Raw genomic sequence first — 14,116 nt, forward strand, 5'->3', positions numbered from 1 at the left:
GCTTGTGATTGGTTGCGCCGCGGTCAACCAATCACAAGCCGGGAGGCTGGACGCGCTCATTTTAAAATGGGCGCGTGTCCAGCCTCCCGTGACGTCACGGCTTGTGATTGGTTGCGCCGCGGTCAACCAATCACAAGCCGGGAGGCTGGACGCGCTCATTTTAAAATGGGCGCGTGTCCAGCCTCCCGTGACGTCACGGCTTGTGATTGGTTGCGCCGCGGTCAACCAATCACAAGCCGGGAGGCTGGACGCGCTCATTTTAAAATGGGCGCGTGTCCAGCCTCCCGTGACGTCACGGCTTGTGATTGGTTGCGCCGCGGTCAACCAATCACAAGCCGGGAGGCTGGACGCGCTCATTTTAAAATGGGCGCGTGTCCAGCCTCCCGTGACGTCACGGCTTGTGATTGGTCAGGGCGGCCATATTGCCGGGACGCGGACCAATCACAGCAAGCCATGACGTAATTTCGTCACGGCTTGCTGTGATTGGTCCGCGTCCCGGCAACGTGGCCGACCTGACCAATCACAAGCTGGGAATTCACGTAACCAAGTAATAGCGCGAATTTTAAACAAACAACGCTGCCGGTTCCCTCGCTGAAGTCCCGGCTGCGTCGGACAGGTGAGTATAGCGATATTTTTTATTTTAATTCTCTCTTTTACACATTTTAACATTAATGTTGTTGCGATACCCGATACCCGATACCACAAGAGTATCGGAATCCCGGTATCGGAATTCCGATACAGCAAGTATCGGCCGATACCCGATACTTGCAGCATCGGAATGCTCAACACTACTAAATAGTCATAAATTTGTTCGGCTGATAAAAGCGCTGTTCATATATATATATATATATATATATATATATATATATATAGAGACACACCCACAATGCCCTTATTGTTAAAAGAGCCTACATTAAGCCCTAATGGCATAAATGGTCCGGACATAAGTCCATGAAAGATTCACGAAAGCCCTCCCCAATTAAGTGGGGCTTCGTGCATCAGCACAGGGACACAGAGAAAGTGGGGGGAGGACCATCCCCCTCAACCAACTCTTGTCACCCGTAAGAAATAGACCATATAATTTTCCGCCATAGTAAAACAATGAATACATAAAGGGACAAGTGAGTGCCAGTCATATTTTTTATTCAAGAATATTGACAAACCATATTTTCAAGCAACTACCAATAATTTGTGCACAGAATACGTCTTTACTTTCATAGATTGGGATATCTGAAAAAAACAAATTAAAAACAGTTTCTTAGTACATATATGAAAAAGGAATAATGTATTCACACCTTCTATAGGACTTGACTAGTTTTGAAATCCACATTTAATCCGTGTGGTTTTAGTGTATTGAGTTTCACAATCCACTCCAATTCTCTCTTTTTAAGTAATCGCACTCGATCACCTCCTCTTCTCTGAGCAGGGATCATGTCAATAATGCGGAATCGCAATTGTTTTTCTGTATGTGATTTCTCCACAAAGTGCTTAGACACAGGTAAGTCCATACGTTTCTTCCTTATGGTATGTCGGTGTTGATTAATACGAGTTTTAAAATCACAAGTCTTTTCACCGACATACCATAAGGAACAAGGACACTGTAACAAATACACAACAAATTCAGAGTCACAAGTTAGAAAATGCTGTATTTTATATTCTTCTCGAGTAATTGGGTGAACAAAACTTGACCCTTTAAGCATCATGTTGCAGTTAACACATGATAGGCATGGAAAACACCCCTTTCTACTCTGGCCACATAATGTGGTTTGATTGGACCTTTTAAACGATCCAATATCTGATTTTACTAAAGTAGAACCAATGGTACGGTTACGTTTATAGGAAAAAAATGGTAAATTGGAAAATTCTGTCACATGTGGAAGACATTTGGACAACATCCCCCAATGTTTACACACAATCTTTGAAATTTTTCCACTTTCCTCACAAAAGGATGTAACCAAAGGTATGCGGTTTAGATCTTTTTTGTAAGGTTTCTTTTGAAGAAGGACTTCTCTTTTCATCAAATCCACTTTGTTCTTCTGTCTATCTAGAAGATTGTTGGGATAGCCTCTATCTGAAATTTTTTTTATAGTACTTTCCATAGACTTTTGCAAAGAGTCCTCCTTACTTTCAATTCGCTTAACTCTAATCAACTGGCTGAGCGGGATCGATTCTATTGTTTTTTTAGGATGTTGGCTATTATATAGAAGAAGGTCATTTTTATCAGTAATCTTTGAAAACAGTTGAGTTGTAAGTCTATTGTTATCAATTTGTACATTAACATCCAAGAATTGAATGTTTGTATTTGAATGTACCAAAGTAAATTTAATTGTATCATCAACTGTATTCAAATAGTTGTGGAATTCAATTAATGAGCTCTCTGAACCCGTCCAAATCAGGAAGACGTCGTCTATGTATCTCCACCACGCAGCCACATAGCTGAAGTGGGGAGACACATAGACAAAATCCTCCTCAAGGACACTCATCACTATATTCGCATAGGCGGGCGCCATATTGGCGCCCATGGTGACTCCTCGCACTTGCAGATAATATACATCTCCAAATAGAAAGTAATTTTTGGTTAATATCAGTTCAAGCAGTTTTAAGATAAATCTTTTGCTTCCCTCAGTGTATTGAGTGTTTTGTAATTTTTTACTAACCGCTGTTAGACCCTTACTATTTTCAATTGACGTATATAGAGAAATTACGTCAAATGAAGCTAGTATAACTTCACCTGTTATCTCAATTCCACCAATTTTCTGGAGAAAATCTGTCGTATCTCTTACAAAAGACTCTGTATGATTGGCAATAGGGTTCAGAATTCGATCTAAAAAGATTCCAATGTGAGAAAGAATGGAATCGCAGCCTGAACCAATAGGTCTACCCGGAGGATGTATGAGAGACTTATGTATTTTTGGTAGAATATACATCACAGGAGTGATGGGAAATTCCACTGTCAAAAAATCAAAGACATCTTGGTCAATTATTTGTCTATCAAGGGCATCATCCAAAATGGATTTTATATCCCTTGCAATGTCAAATTTTGGATCATGAGTAAGTCTCTCATACACCTCCGGGTCAGTAAGTTGTCTATTAATTTCATCGATATAGTCTTTTTTGTTCATAATAACGACTGTGCCACCCTTATCTGCACTTTTAATAATTATTTCATCATCATGTGCCAATTCATACAGAGCCTCCATTTCACCTGCCGTCATATTGGGACATAAAAATTGGTTAGTACATTCTTTTTTCAATTTCTCTATATCTTGGTTAACAGCTGAAATAAAGGCCTCAATCACAGATGAATTATTTGGTGGAGTAAAGTTACTTATTTTTTTCAAATTCAGCTGTTGTAAATTGAGATTGCAGTTGATAGACTTTACCAAATTTGGTTTATTAGAAAACCACACTTTTAGTTTAATGGATCTGAAAAATCGCTGAAGATCCATACTGAGTTGGAGCCAGTCCACATGCGTACTTAACCCAAAAGATAACTCCTTATTCAAAACTGATATTTGATTTTCATTAAGAGTCTTACTTGAGATATTCACAATTAAGTCTGTTCTTTGCTCCTTGTCGCCATCTGTTTCTCTGCTGGTGATTTGTTTTTCCCTCTTTTCTCTTTTTTGTTGTCTCCGGTGTTTTTTTCCTCCCCTTTTCCTGCCGTTTTCGTTTTTTCTTTCATAGGGTCCAGTCCTGAAAAAATTAACATTAGATAGCAAATTTCCATTATTATGGTAATAAATTCCATTTTTTTCTGTCCAATAACCTCTTTTTTTCCAATTGCCCGAATTATCTCTTTGCCAGTTATAGATGTTTCCATCTTTATAATCATCCATGTCTCGGTTCCATTTTCTACGTTTTACATCCTCCAATTCAAGACGCAATTTGTCCATTTTAATTTTTATAGATTCTTTAAAGTTGTTCCATTCTTCCTCTTTCATAAGACTTTTTATTTCTACTTCCACCGATGATATATCATATATCAATTTTTTGGTCTCTTGTTGCAAAAATTCAACATTTAAGAGGATTATGTCCAAGCCGTATTTATTAGAAATCATACTAAATTTTGTACAAAAAGACGCATTACTTGACATCAGATTAGGGCGAATATTGGAGCGAAGCCCTCTAGGAATTTTTTTAACCCTATAATATTCACTAAGGGTTATCAAGTGTAATTGGGCTGTAGTGAATTTTCTCGTAACATTTTCATATTTTAACTTCAAGTCATATAAAGAAGGTGTACTCAAAAAGGTGGCATTGCTTTCCACCCCTTCAAGTATTCTTTCCCCATCTTCATTGGTATATGCAAAAACACCCGAATCAGGCATATCTTTTTCCATAGCCCACACTGGAAAATAAATAAAGCCAAAAATATGCAAAAACTGAACTGAAAAAAATATTAAAAATAAAAAAGTAACAAAAGTTATGCAAAAAGTTAAATAAGTCCGATGCAAATTTCCACAGAGCATAGTATATAGAAAAAATTAGAACAGCATCATATTACCACACTTGCAGTGCAAAGCTCTCCAAGCCAGTGTTCAAATGGCTCCAATAATATGAGAAAAAAGGAAAACAGCACAAAAAAGATTGTAGAAAAAGTGGGTTTTAATGCCTGGACGGCGTGGCAACGTTTCGGATTTCCAATCCTTTTTCAAGCAGTGAACATACAAATGAAGTCACTTCATTTGTATGTTCACTGCTTGAAAAAGGATTGGAAATCCGAAACGTTGCCACGCCGTCCAGGCATTAAAACCCACTTTTTCTACAATCTTTTTTGTGCTGTTTTCCTTTTTTCTCATATATAACATATGCTGTATATATACATATACTGTGTATATATATATATATATATATATATATATATATATATATATATACACTGTGTTCCAAATTATTATGCAAATAATATTTCCTCATATTTTCTCTAAACTACCTATCTGAATTGCAGTCATTGTTATTTTCCAGTCATCTACTATTCTAGTATAATTGCAATGTTTTGGAACAAACTGCCTATGAAAACAGTATCTTTAAAAAAAAAAATAAACACTCAAAATGCATGTTCCAAATTATTATGCACAGCAGAGTTTTCAACCTTTTTTTTTATTTTGAACAAAAAAATGGTCAATTGTGAAGTTATAAGCATTATCAGCTTATTACAAAATGAAATCAAACAGTTTTCAAGTGAAAACTTTATTCTAGGTGATGTTACATTTGCACATAGGACCCCTTGTTCGAAAGAAGCTTCTGAACTCTCTCGTCCATTGAATTTGTCAGTTTTTGGATGGTTTCTGCATCAATTGTTTTGCATGTGGACAGAATACCCTCCTAGAGCTGTTGCTTAGATGTGAACTGCCTCCCGCCATCATAGACACTCCTGTTGATGATGCTCCAGAGGTTCTCAATGGGGTTGAGGTCAGGGGAAGATGGTGGCCACACCATAAGTTTGTCCTCTTTTATGCCCATAGCAGCCAGAGATGCAGATGTGTTTTTTGCAGCATGAGACGGTGCATTGTCATGCATGAAAATGATCTTGCTGTGGAAAGCACGGTTCTTCCTCTTGAACCATGGCAGGAAGTGTTGTTTTAGAAACTCCACATAGATTATGGAGTTCATCTTTACCCCTTCAGGGATCATAACGGGGCTGACAATCTCTCTCCCCATGATTCCAGCCCAAAACATTATTCCACCTCCTCCTTGTTGGCTCCTTAGCCGTGTTTTCATGGGGTGTCCATCAACAAGCCATCCTCCACTCCATCCATCTGGACCATCGAGCGTTGCACGGCACTCATCGGTGAACAAAACAGTTTGGAAGTCAGTCTTCATGTATCGTTTGGCCCACTGGAGCCGTTTCTGCTTGTGTGCAGTGGATAGAGGTGGTCGACAGGATGGCTTACGCACAGCTGCAAACCTCTGAAGGACCCTGCATCTTGTTGTTCTGGGGACGTTGGAGGCACCAGCAGCTTCAAAAACTTGTCTGCTGCTATGACAAGGCATTTTTGCAGCTGCTCTTTTAACCTTACGCAATTGCCTGTTGGAAAGAGTCCTCAAGTTTTCCTTATCAGCACACACAAGTGTGTGCTGGGAATCAGCTACATACTTCTTGATTGTGCGATGATCACCATGAAGTGTCTTGGCAATGTTGATTGTAGTCATGCCTTGACCTAAATCCTCCACAATTTGTTGCTTCTCAGCAGCCAACACATCCTTTTTCTTTCCCATTTTGGCAAAAAATGTAGGCTGCTTAATAATGTGGAACAGCCTTCTTAAGTAGTCTTGCCTTTATTTGGACACACCTGCCAAACTAATTTGCACAGGTATCTGCAATTGCTTTCAGTGATATAAAGAGTCCTGACACACATCACCATCAATGAGTTTAAATGACAAACAAACAAATTCTAACCTTATCACTCCTAAACTCTTTGTGCATAATAGTTTGGAACACAGTGTATATATATATATGTTAGTGAGACACACATATATATATATTCATATTTCATACAGAGCTAGATAGCAGAAAAGCCGGTAATTCAATTAACCCCTTATTACCCCATATCCTACCGCTACTCGGGAGTGGGAAGAGAGTGGCTAATTGCCAGAATAGGCGTATCTTCCAGATGTGCTTTTTCTGGGGTGGCTGGGGGCAGATGTTTTTAGCCAGGGGGGCAATAACCATGGTCCCTCTCTAGGCTATTAATATCTGCCCTTGGTCACTGGCTTTCCCACTCCGGCGGAGAAAATTGCGCAGGAGCACACATCAGTTTTTTTCCGTGATTTAACCCTTTATTTTTACACCTAGAGCTCCCAAATTTTGTACACACATTAATAACATTATTAGTGAGGAATATTCAAAAATCTAACGGACATAAAGACACATATATATCTTTCTACCTATTCTATGTGTAGACATTAATTTTATCTATTCTATTCTAACCTGTCAGTGTGATTTTACTGTACACCGCACTGAATTGCGGTCTTTTTTTCTATAGAACACCGGTGCGTATTTCTCACAAGTCACACGCATGGTCGGGAATAATCCTTATTTTTCTAGCCCCCATAGACTTTTATGCTGCAATTTTCTAGCTCGTAAAATACGGCCGAGAAATATATGGCTGATGGGAACTGCCCCTTAGAGAAACATTGGTCCGTGTGCAATGCATTGTTTTTGCGTCTCTCCCTCGTCCGTATTTCTCTCTAGTGTGACCCCGGCCTCAACGTCACTTCAAATGTGATGTGGTCCCTAAAAAAATTGTTTTGTAAAGTTTGTCAGAAAAGTAAGAAATTGCTGATACATTTTTAACCCTTCTAACTTTTGAACAAAAAAATATTGTTTCAAAGCTGATGCTGATGTAAAGTTGATGTTTTGGAAATGTTATTTATTAACTATTTTATTTGCCATGATTATCTGATTTAAGGGCATAAAAATTGCAGAATTTTCTAAATTTGGCAAAAATTCAGATATTTTCACAAATAAATGCAAACAAATCTGCCTAAATTTACCACTAACCTACTAAAGTACAAAAAATCAGCCTCAAAATCACTGAGACGCGATGAAGCGTTCCAGAGTTATTACGATATTATGACTCGTCAACCCTTTTAAATCCCTTAAAATCAATTCCATGGTTTAGCGTTTGTCAAATCCTTTAGTGACTCTTTAGATCTACCTCTCCCATGTATAAAGGGGAAAAGGTTGAATCATAAACAGCAAAGCCTTTAAGCGGGTTGTCCTGTGAAGACAAGTTATCTGCAGGATAAGTGATAACTTATTGATCAGTGGGGTACCAACCAATGAGACCCACACTGAATGGCAGAATGGGGAATTTTTATTACAAATAGAATAGAGCAGTGTGCATGCTTGACCACCACTCAATTCATTCCTGTTACAGTTGCCAAGTGCTGCATTCAACTATTTTTGGCATCCACATGAATTAATAGAGTAACAATCAAGCTTCCAACCGGTTGCTCCAATTTGAACCAGGGATAAACGTTCCCTTTTGGGGATTAACATTTCCCAGTCTGCAGGTTACAGCAGTCAGACCCTCACCTATCAGTAAATTATCAACTATTTTAAAAATAGATCATAATTTGTTTTTACCCTATAGCCTCTTTAAGCAATCGAGTTTTGACAGGAGTTACATACAAAACACAAATTGATATGTGTACAGAGAAATCCATCGTTCAATAACAGGCAAAAATAACAATGACCTTCTACATGCCCCGTGCTGATGTTATCTGTCAATAGCCAATTTAGGTGTGTGGCTAAAGGACAAGTCATTCTTCAAGTGTGTTCAATGTAAAGATTATCTCAAAGTACGGAAACTTCAAGAAAAATGAAAATGTTTCAGCAAACTATGATCTAATTTTATACACAAGGTTTGGAGTAGGGGTTATGTTGTTTGGCCATGTAACCAACATCGTGGCCATCTTGAATGCTGCTTAGATTTAATTTCAGTTTTTCATTGGCAGAGTCAGATAGATTTTTGTAACATCAAACTGCTAGAAAATTTCAGAAAAAAATGGCGTGACTAAGGTTAACATAACTTTTTTCATCTTACAACATTGATTTACATAAAGCCAGAAAATTGTTCACAAGGTCTACAGAATATACAGCATGTTATTATGATATGTTCTCCATCATGCTACAGTGTCTATCCTATTTTCCCATTCTTGATAAACTTTCACCAAAATGTCTGGTTGAAAGCTGTCACAAGCATCAACAATTCTGTCATTAATAAGACGAACAACATTCCATATCTTCACAGAGTAAACAAACAAGTGCCTTTGTATGACAGTGCAAATAGGAAATCAAAACCTAAATCATGATAATATGCTGGTCAGGGGCAGACACATACGATTTGGGGCCCTTGTGCTCGAAATGTGTTTGGGCCCCCCTCCTTTTATGGCTACCAATGTACAGATATATACATACTGTATTTTTTTGGATTATAAAATGCTCCGGATTATAAGACGCACCCCAAAGTTTGAGGAGAAAAATAGGAAAAAAAAATCTTAATACAATGGTGGTGCTTCTTATCCATGTGTCTTATTGCTTATTGGGGGGTGGTGGCTGCAGTGAAGCAGGGTCCCAGGGTCACTGCTGGAGGAGGCAGGAGTGGGGTGATGCTGCAGGCTGAGATGAGGGGATGTTCCGATGTGCGGCTCCCCACTGTGGGTGTCAGGTGCTGCTGCGGGTGTCCGTCGCTGCTGCAGGTGTCCGGCAGTACTACTGCAGGTGTCTGGCGGTGCTGCTGCGGGTGTCTCTGGTACTGCAGGTGTCCAGTGCTGCGGGGGTGTCCGGCGGTGCTGCTCAGTGCTGTTGCAGGTGATCTCAATCTGCGCATGTGCCGCCCCCAGCGGCCATTTTCCCGGAGTCCACCGCACAGGATACCATGGAACTGCGGGGGCTCTAGCCTTTTTACAAAATGTCAGTAGAGCCCCCCACAGCATCAGAGACACTGCAGCAGAACTGGGCAGCACCGCCAGACACCCCTGCAGCACTGGACACCCCCGCCAGAAACCCTTTCATCCCAGCCTGCGACCTGCAGCAACAGTACTGGTAAGGTATATACGCATTATAAGATCCACTCCCATTTTCCCCCAAATTTGAGGGGGAAAAAAGTGTGTCATAATCTGAAAAATACGGTATATTACATAGTCTCCTCTCATTATGTATATTGCCGCCCGTTATTACACAGTCCCCTCTCTTGTTATGTGTAACGCTGCCTCTTATTACACAGTGCCCTCTCGTTATGCACAGCATTGTTATTTATAGTGCCCTGGTCTTTATTTCATACTGTCCTCTTTTGTTAATTATAAACTGAAATTGATAAATGATGTAGCAAGATAAAGCTTTTTTTCTGTTGGAGGAGACTAAGCGTATGTGCACATGTTGCAGATTTGCCTGCAGAATTTTCTGCACAGAATCTGCATCTCTTGCCAGAAAACGTGTGTAAAAATCTGTGCGTTTTTGATGCAGATTTTCATGCATTTTTTCATGAAGATTTGTATGCTTTTTTGAAAGCTAAATAAAGATCTATTATTGAACAAAAAAAAAGAATTGTGATGTAATTTCTTGTCCAACCTCTTCATGTACATACTCCATTGAAGAATATTTACACACACACAGCTAGCTAGATAGATAGATAATATATAGATAGATGTAGAGATAGATAGATGATAGATAGATAATACCAAGCCCAATGTTTAGTAATCTACTATATAATTGTCTAAGGGGTACTTCCATCTGTCTGTCTTTCTGTCTGTCTGTCCTGGAAATCCCACATCGCTGATTGGTCGCGGCCGCCAGTCCGGCCAAGAATTAGCCCCTCCCTACTCCCCTGCCATCAGTGCCCGATCCATACTCCCCTCCAGTCAGCGCTCACACAGGGTTAATGGCAGCGTTAACGGACCACGGTATGCCGCAGGTAACGCACTCCGTTAACGCTGCTATTAACCCTGTGTGACCAACTTTTTACTATTGATGCTGCATATGCAGAATCAATAGTAAATAGATCTAATGTTAAAAATAATAATAAAAAAAAATCATTATATACTCACCTTCTGTTGCCCCCCCCCCCCCCCCCCCCCCCGGATACAGCCCAGGCCTTTTCCGCGCCTTGCGACGGTCCGGTCCATGCATTGTGGTCTCGCAAGATGATGACGTGCGGTCTCTAGCCCAGCTGGCGCGCCCAATCAGCGACATTGCCTCAGGATTTAAATTATGCCTTGCTGATTGATCGCAGCCAGCCGGCGCCACCAATCAGCGACATTGGCGCAAGATTTACTACTGATGCTGCTTATGCAGCATCAATAGTAAAAAGATATGTTAAAAATAATAATAATAAAAAAAATTGTGATATTCTCACCTTCCGTCGCCTCCTCAGCAGCTTTTCCAGCAGCTCGCTCCGGTCCCACCACTTCGCTGATTGGTCGTGGCCAGCCGGCGCGACCATTCAGCTACATTGCCGCAGAATTTAAATTACGCTTTGCTGATTGGTCACGGCCAGCCGGATCCCCTGCACTGCAATATAATTCAGCTGAATGTGCGTCCGTGGATGTCGGTGGGTCCCTCTTCATCTTTGGGCCCGATGTAGCTCCATCTGCGATTTGTCCGCTTCTGGGAAAACCTAAATATTTACCTTTATGTCGACAGTAGCTCCATACATAAACTAGGGAGCTTTGACATTGTGGTGAAACTATTTGAGACTAACATTAGGCAAAAGGGACATACAGCGGATGCCTTTATCAATGAGCCAGTATATACTCATATATTTAATACACAAGTACAGTATGAATCGATATCTACAGTACACCGGTGGAGTATACTCATATAATACAGACCTATGTACTATACTGTTAGTGTGCATATTATACAGAATTAAATATACGGTATATATTATGTGCAGCAGTCCAAATGCTGCATCGGAGGAAGGATGGGGTCAGGGGCCACTCTGTGCCTGGAGTTTTTGCAGCAGTGACTGGAGGCGTCTGGGGTCAGTGATTATTAGCAGTGAATTAGTGCCTGTGATGCAGTTCGGTGCTATCTGATCGTTGCAGGATAAGGCTTCTCAGCCACTCACAGCACCGACCAGGAAGCACAGAGCACACAGTCACTAAGTCACTGCTGGCATCAAGGACAGCGCTGCCTCCTGTCACTGCTGCTCTGGGGATACTAACCAGCAGCAGTGATAACTCCCAGCCATCCCTCAACTTGTGCTCTGGAAGAAGAGTCCCTGAGATCTGGAGCACAGAGGGTGTAGGAGACATGCTCTGCGCAGGATGGGTGCTGGAGCAGCAGACATGTCACAAGCAGACAGGACCCAGAGGATGAGCTGCGCAGTCCAGGGCAGTGGTGGTGCACTGAGAGGCAGATGCTATGGAAGTTTGCAATCAAAACAAACTTTATTTAAAATGTATACACTGCCTAGCCATGCCCCTGCATGTGGAACTGTGAAATGATGCTGTGATTCTCTTGCCTCATAGAGCTTGCAGCAGCATCAAGAGGAGAGGAAGTGGGCCCCTTACAGCGTGTTCTGCAGTGTGCAGGGCCCTCTCTGATTGATGGCATAAGACTCAGGTATCGGCCTCCTTCCTCTCCACTTAGTAGAGATGCTGCCGCTGGCTCTATGAAGGAGCAAAACACTTCAACAGCTGATCGGGCCCCCTCACCTTCGGGGCCCCTGTGCCCATGGGGGGTATGCCCGCCCATGATGCTGGTCACTATACTGAACCACTATGAACAGTCCATTTTGGGGGAAATTACACATTAAAATAATCCTGAAAATGTGTCATTGATGAGGCAGGGCACCATCTTGTTGGAAGAAATTAGGAAATCTGCTCTTAATCTTCCATCAATAAAGAATGTCCTACATTTCACATACCTCATATACCACAATATACCATCACTTTAAGTGAGACAACTGGTTTAGGTCAGTGCTCGAGAGTTTGTGTGTGACTGGTTTTAGTGATTCTGTTTGTTGACCACACCATACACAAAGAAATTATTATCTTAAAGAAGTTGTCCACTACTTGAACAACCCCTTCTCATACCCACTGCCTATAAAATAAAAAGCTTGTACTCTCCTGTCAAGCCGATGCTGTTCCAGTGGTGTCAGCACTTGCATTCCCATTGCTCTCGTGCAGTTGTTATGACATGTGAGCCTGGTGCCCAATCGGCCCTGGCATCAGTGGCCCTGCCTTCAGACAAATCGAACATCAAGAGAAAGTCAGGGCCGCTTCTGCTCTCTCATGTTCTCTTGATGTTCGATTTGTCCAAAGGCAAAGACAGTGATGCCAGCCTGATTGGGCGCCAGGCTCACATGTCATAACAACTGCATGAGAGCACCAAGAACACTAGTGCTGACACCACTGGAGTGGCGCCGGCATGGAAGGTGAGTATAAGCTTTTTTATTTTATCGGCGACAAACATTTAGATCAAAAAGTAGTTGTCCTATTAGTGGATAACCCCTTAATTAGTGAGCAAAACCTGAAGTTACTCTGTCATCCATTTTGCAAATTCCATATGATGGTCTGGGTTGTCCTTGTGTCTTGTTAACCATCACTCGTCAAATTCATGATTTGCACTGGTGTTCACTTTGCCTCAAATCTTACTCCCGCAGGGACAGAAGTAGGATTTGTTGTGAGGCGCACAATAAGGTTTACACCACACATCTGGTGCCTTTATTCATGAAGAGACTTATGGTTCTTCATGAATCAGAAGCTCCAGTCCATCTCCTCATCTAAACTGGCATTAACCATTCTGGTCTTGATGTATCGGGCCCAATGAGTTCCATGTTGTGGGCTCCTGCTGAATAATGTCAGAACAGTGGTTGCTGTTGCTACATCTGAAGAAATGTTTGAATGTTTAAGGGCTCCTGATTTAACAAAATTTCAAGTATGTTTGCAAGGCAGAATATGCAAATTGCCTCTTCTGCAAGGCAGATAATTCTTTCAAGTGACACATCTGATTTATTTACAGGAACTTCTGATGAATTATTAGGACACCTGGCAGATTCCATCATGTTGAAATTCACATTTTAGCATTTGAATATAAAAGAAAAAGGAGAAAATCTCAAATCACTAAATAGGTCCATGACAAGTGGAGGAGATACATTGTGGTTTCTTTTTTTTTAACAGATCCAAGACATTTAATTTAATTAAAGGGTGTGAGTTTCTACCTCTAAATTTATGTTGAGGTTTTATAAAACATAAATATATGTGATTTCAGAATCTAAAAGTAGGAGAGCTATGTTTCCCAGATATAGACTCTCTTCTATGGTAATGTCATCGCTGAAGATGTCCATCCATAGTCCCGAATGCATTTTCTGTTCTATATTGTTTTCTTATTCATATGCTAATACATATCCCACATAGACACAAATCTGTGACATCACTGTAAACCACAATATAATATCTTTAAAAGACAAATACTCTTGCAATTTCTGTTTGAAAATTGCATTTTACTTCATTGGTTTGATCATTTCTAGTCAAGTGTCATATTCCCTCAGTAGAGATTTGTTAGATGAGCATACTGTGTGCAGCTTATCACAGCAATATACTTTAGCGCTCTGAATTCCAAAACGTATCTGCTGTTCTCAATTTCATCTGATGAAATGGC

Source organism: Ranitomeya variabilis, chromosome 1 (genome assembly GCF_051348905.1).
Source record: "Ranitomeya variabilis isolate aRanVar5 chromosome 1, aRanVar5.hap1, whole genome shotgun sequence".
Lineage (NCBI taxonomy): Eukaryota > Metazoa > Chordata > Amphibia > Anura > Dendrobatidae > Ranitomeya > Ranitomeya variabilis.